Consider the following 6,445-nt stretch of genomic DNA (forward strand, 5'->3'; position numbering starts at 1 on the left):
ACACCAAATAACAAAACTGGAAAAATACTGAAAAGATAAAATTGGCTTAGTTATTATGTTGAGAAGTACTGAATGAAACCCATCAACAATAAGGCTTTTATTCAGATATACAAACAAACTGACATAAATTAAACTTCACAAAATCAGGACAAGCTCACATAAAACCATCTGTGTATGCAGTCGAGGATTATCAAAGTGGGTATATTTTATTTGAAGTCAAGTTTTATTTCATTTGAAATGTTATTCCATAGATCACTGTCTTTTGTGGAGAAGGCCGACCGACTTAAAGTAGTTCTTCTGTGCGTTGTTATGCAGTTATTTTGGACAGTAGTTCTTATGGTTCTGCTTCCATTCTGTCTGTGAAAGAAACCACAGATTGGCTCCAGCACTGACTCATTCCTCCAGTTGAAAATCCATTTCAGGAAGCAGAGGTCAATACAGCTCTCAAATGCCAATGAGTTACATCTTCCCGGTAACAGTAATGGTAGAGTTTTATTTTTTTCCTTCTGTTGGTTTGAGACGTGCTTATCTAATTAGTCTGCATTTCTCCAAGGAAAGCCATTAAAATATTAGATTGCAAAAGGTTTTTGAATCCATTAAAATTATTTATGAGAGCAAAAAACTCCTAATTAACTTTGTTTTGATTGGATAGCACATTTTTTTTACCTACTTTAGTCGAATTTTGAAGCTTATTTTTCTCAGTGGGAGCACAATTACATTGACTGATCTTCACTTGTGACACACTGGCTTTTAAAATGCAACAATTTGTATTATATTATTGCTAGATATATTTTAAAAAAAATATTTAAAAAAAAATAAAAAAACAAGACTGTTTCTCTATTGTTTTCTGCATTTTTATTCATTTTAATAATCACTGTATACCGAGTACTTTTTATTTTGTGGCATAAATTTCTAAAAAATGTGTAGTAAATCTGTAGCACCTTCTGCATTAACTATCAATATTTAACGGAGACCTACTATCTTTTTGAACATATTTCTCTCATGAAATAAGGATAAGCCATTCATTTTAGATTTTTCTTCGGTGAACTTGCCTCAGCCTGTCATATGACAAAAAAGCTAACATCCATCTCCTGGAGAAAACCTCCATCATGCACTGACCTTTCAGGATCCTCACTGAATGTCATGTGCAAGTATCAGCCTGCTGTAATGTGATGCTGGTGGTTTGTCTTTTGTTTCTCTAACGTTTACACATGTGTTATCAAAAATGCAAAGGTGATTCTGCTTAAATGCACAAATAAAGTCATTAGATCCAGAGTAAGTGTGTTAGATTTTCTCCTCCCTTTTTTGTTACTGTTCTGAGCAAGAACTCAGTGGAGGCTGTTTGTACCTTCATCATTTGCATGTACACAACCGTGGAGCATCAGCTGAGAGTCCTGGGAGGCGTTTAGTGTGTGAAATATGCCTGCAGAGTGGAGGAAGCCTGAGTGAATATATAATGTGTGCCAGTGAGTGTTGGATAAAAGAATGACACAGGGACTGAACTGCAAGTGATGTTGGGAATTTGCAAATACAAAGCGCTGTAACTTTTTCATGTTGCCGCTGCTCAGATCTGTGGATGGAGGAGACAGTGGTACTCTATTTTCCCCTTGATTGTTTGTAAAAATAAAAATAAAAAGCCAGTTTCCTGCTCAATTGGACTGCTTAATTTGTTTAGTCACCCTTGAAATATTGAAGATGTGATGTAGATAAACTTTATTTAAAACCAATGAATGTTCAGACAAAAAGGCCAGATCTAACCCTTTCTAGCTCTGGCTTCTTAAGCATGATTCTCACTCACTTTGACACTTAGTGTTTTCTCTCAGGAAGCCACACCAGCAGAAAAACTAAAGAACTAAAAGGATTGAATAGAGCAGTATAAAAAAATAAAAATAAAAAAACAACACAAGAGCTTCCTGAAGGATGTCAGAAAATTCAACTCCTCCATGTGACAAATTCTGCTGTGCCTCAGGAGCTAAAATAAAAACTGGAATGGTGAACCCACTTCCTCTCCCTCAGTCTCTCGCATTTTCTCCCGGAGTGTTTTCAGCATGTCAGATATGAATATGTGAAAAGAGAGTGTAATGCAGGGCTGCAGGTGGTGAATTGAGGCATTAATATCTTGGGGCTGAGCCTAATACGAATACTCAAACTCCAATGTCCTCATAAATTCTAATCTCCTTAGCTCTGTGTTTTCTTCCCTTTGCAGGTTTTACCTGTTTTATTTTTACTTTTACTTTCCTGCTGCAAATGTGTTATTGAAACAACAGTGCATCCTTAATGCTCTTCAATAAATGCTTTTTTTTTCTTCTTGTTTTTGGCACATTATCTATGAAACTGCCTACACCTGTTTTATCCACTATGCAAGAATACATTTAATACCCAGAAAATCTGTGCAAATCTATGTTTTATCTAAGGAAGCCTACATTAAAATGCAACTAATACTCCTACTTTTAAATGAATGCCACTGGAGCACATTGTTTTGTTTTTTAACTGACTCAGTTGGTTTTCAATCTTTAAGTGATTAATCTATTACAGATTATAATAAATTATTAACATACTATATAATGATAAACATAATATACTGTGTAATTTTCAATCATTTAACTTGTAATGCATGCTTTTTTTCCAATCATTTGGACTATTTACAGTTACCTGTACTGAAAGCAGTTGTTCAAAGGTGCTCTGGGAACACTATCAATGGTTTAGTTTAAGGGGGCAGTTTCCCAAAAGACTTTGTGCATGCAAACTGATAACATGAAAAGTTTGAATCCTCTGCACTTGATGACACCTTATTATTTCACACGGCACGGGGCAGAGATACACAAATTACAGAGCATAGGCCTGAAAAAAAAAAAAGATAAAAGGGGCCGTTATCTCAGATACTTGAAATAAATGCCTTACACTTTAAAATCCCACAAAAACAAAGGCGTGAACCCACTATTTCAGCAAGGAGACGGCAAAACTTTGCTTGATGTCCCAACACCGTAAAAAGTGCATTTGATGCTAATTCGTTCTTGATTTTATGTGAAATTTTCTGTCTAGATTTTGCAACTGAAAAATGAAAAAAGGTAGCATTTTCAAAGCCAAATTGTAGTAATAGTTAAAAAAAAAAAAAGTTAAGTCACTAAAAGAGAGTTGGGAATGTTAACAGGAAAATTAAGAAAATAAATACTGAAATGATTGGGATATGAGAGGGAGAAATCCTACGTGTGCACGAGAGCAGGTGGAAGTACAACAGGGCCCAGCGCTTCTGAGCTGGGTTTATCTGTAGTATCAAAAAGTAGAAAAAAAGAAGTAAAGAAATAGAGCAGGGGTCATCTTGAAAGAAGTTAGTAAAGAATATCATAGCAGAATTGAGAGCCAGGTGGGATTTTGGGTTTGAAGCTGGAAAGTTAGGTTATAATGTTAAAAGTGGTCCCTGGCTCCACCTCACGAGGATGTTGAGAGTTTGAAGAGGAAGATAAAAGTTTTCCCTCAGGTGAGAGAGCAGTGATAGGAGCAGTCTATAGCTGACATGGCGGTAAGGAGAACTGTGGTAGAAGCTGAAAATGGAAGTGTGCCACTGAAGAGTTTAGAGAAGAGATGAAACAAATCCTTTGTAGTCCCAAAAAGCTTCCAAATGACTAAAGCTCCAGCCACATACAATTTGTTTTGTACCAATGAATGATTCAATTTTATTTTAACAACACTGTGTAATAACTTTTACTGTCTGGTTTTCAGAGTGTGAGGCTTCTTAATCTTCCAAATTAATTCCTTGTTATTTATGTGGGTCACCTTTTGTGGTCACATTGATTAGTTAGAAGAAAAAAAAAACAATGTGTATTCTTTTTCATAACTGGGTGCTTTAGAAATTGCAAATCATGTGTAAATTATCCCTTCTGGTACTTCTGGGCTTATGTGGTAACAAGGAAAAATAGGACTGAAGCGGTTGTTTGTGCCGTGGCTGACTTGGCCTCTTTAGGAACCAGTTTCTGGTGGACTGACTCTCAAGAAACTATAGAAAAGGTGAACAGAAAGGTAAAGACACTAAATTTATCACCAAGAAAAAGGAAAGACTGTTATAATTGGTGGTTAAAAAAAAGCAGAAAGCCAAGATTAAGTTGAAAAAAAAGCGTTAAAATGTATTTTTATGACGAGGTGGAAAAAACACAAACACATCTAACCAAAATTATGTAAAACATTTGAGAAAAAGGCTGAAGAGAAGGACACTATAGTTCAAAAAAGAGAACGCACAATAGATTTAAATTCTGTAAGGAAGAAACAGAAAGCCTACAGGAAGAACAAAATGAAAACAGCTTTAAATAAGCAGCTAAAAGTACAAACAGATGCATAGAAAAAAAAGAAAGTGAATGAACCATTTGATGATAAGTGAGATTATAGTGGGAGCTTAGTAAAGAAAAGTAAGTATTGTTTTGATTGATGGATAAAAAGCAAAGCGCCTCCAAGGAGTGGAGGAAAATGTGTTAAAAGAGGACAAGGGTGAGAACAGACGTTAGGCATGACAGGGTCAAATCAAACTGACTGATTAGCAGTGGCAAGCCCTGAAGGGATGTACTAGGATGGCTACCCTATAATTCCCTGTGACATCCCAGAGTGCCTGTAAACAGTCTTGACTGTGTAAATGTTTCAAGATGCATGTTGCAGCTTGAGTATAGTTGTTCCACTTGTGTTTTTGTCCCTCCTTAACTGTATCAGTCATTTTATAAAGCATGTCAACAGATTCACTGTGTCAATCATGTGTTGTGCTGCTGCATGTTTGAGGATAGGCTATAAAGAGGTTAAAAATGACTTACTGGTGGTTTGTGATACAAAGAGAGTAACCAACTGAGCTATGAAGCCTGTTTTTGGATTGTGGGAGGAAGCCAGAGTACTTGGAGAAAACCAAGAACATGCACAACATGAACATGGGGAGAACATGCAAATTCCACACAGGAAGGTTCCAGCTGGGATTCGAACATGCTGTAAGGCAAGAGTGCAAACCATTGCACCACTGTGCAGCCTTAAGCTAGAAAATGCAAGATAAAAAACAAAAATGAAACAAAAAATGATGGTGGACTATGGCACCTTCATTAATTTGACAATCTAATATGTGTAGACCCTTGATTGATAAAGCATACCGGTCATCTTCTAAACCTGTTTTGTCCCTTTCAGGGTCACAGGGCTGCCTGAGCCTATCCCAGCCACTCGTGGGCAAAGACAGGGGAAATCCTGGTCAGGTACCCAGTCTGTCACAGGGAAAAAAACCACACACACATACACACCTAGGGACAATTTGGAGTAACCAATCAACATATGAAGCATGTTTTTTGGACAAAGCATTAATCATACCAATTGTATCAAAATTTGGGGTCTTGACTACAGTGTTCAACCAGCCTCCTGTAGAGGAACTGCATATTTCAGCCATTCTGCTTTTGTGTTAAAATTATATGGAGTGAAATGTTCTTAAGTGCTGACACTTAAAAAGACACGTGTCACGGTGCCTCCGGCAGCTGCCCCCTCCTCCCTGTTCTCTGATTGGAACCAGCTGTCCTGCATCACTTCATCATCCTGCAGACCTTCTTAATCAGATCCACCCCAGCATTCTACGCCAGTCCGTTATACACTCTCCGGTCTTTTTCCCATTGGTCACGCTGGTTCCTCGCTCCTCTCTGGTTCCGACGTCCTCGGCGCTCCCGCCTCGTCTCAAGCTGGTTCCGCCGTCCTCGGCGCTCCCGCCTCACCTCAAGCTGGTTCCGCTGTCCTTGGCGCTCACGTCTCGCCACAAGCTGGTTCTGCCGTCCTCGGCGCTCACGCCTCGCCGCAAGCTGGTTCTGCTGTCCTCGGCGCTCACGCCTCGCCGCAAGCTGGTTCTGCTGTCCTCGGCGCTCACGCCTCGCCGCAAGCTGGTTCCGCCCTCGTCTCGTGCTGCTCAGGATTCCCACGGAATCCCGATCCTGACTCATCTGCTTAGGCTCCAACGTCTGAGTTCTGGACTGAATCTTGTTATTAAATATTCTGATCTACTCCCGCTCCTGAGTTTCTTCCGGGTTCCAGCATCTGGGTCTGCCTAGTCATCGTATCATGACAACACGGCCCTTCAGGTGTTCACCAAGGTTTTAAAACCATAAAGACTCATACATCTGTGCATTACTACTCTTTCAACTACTGTGGAGTAAATAGTAGCAGAGTCTAAGGAGTAACACTTTCAATTCCTCTTTGGGGTTGATTTGAAGACAAAGTTCACTGAAGCTAGATCAGTCTAGATAGGTGAGCACAACTTTGCTTAGATAAGCACGTTAAAACACATTTTTCTGCTCCTAATTTGACGATTAAGAAATACTCAGAAATGCAATTTTAAGCTTAATTATCTTTATATATGTCCTCCATTGTGAAAATGACACAAGAGCATGATAAAAACACAAAAAACAAAATTTTCATTTGAGTGGGCCTTTAAATGAGGGTACAA

This window comes from Oryzias latipes, chromosome 9, assembly GCF_002234675.1.
Source record: "Oryzias latipes chromosome 9, ASM223467v1".
In the NCBI taxonomy this organism is placed as follows: domain Eukaryota; kingdom Metazoa; phylum Chordata; class Actinopteri; order Beloniformes; family Adrianichthyidae; genus Oryzias; species Oryzias latipes.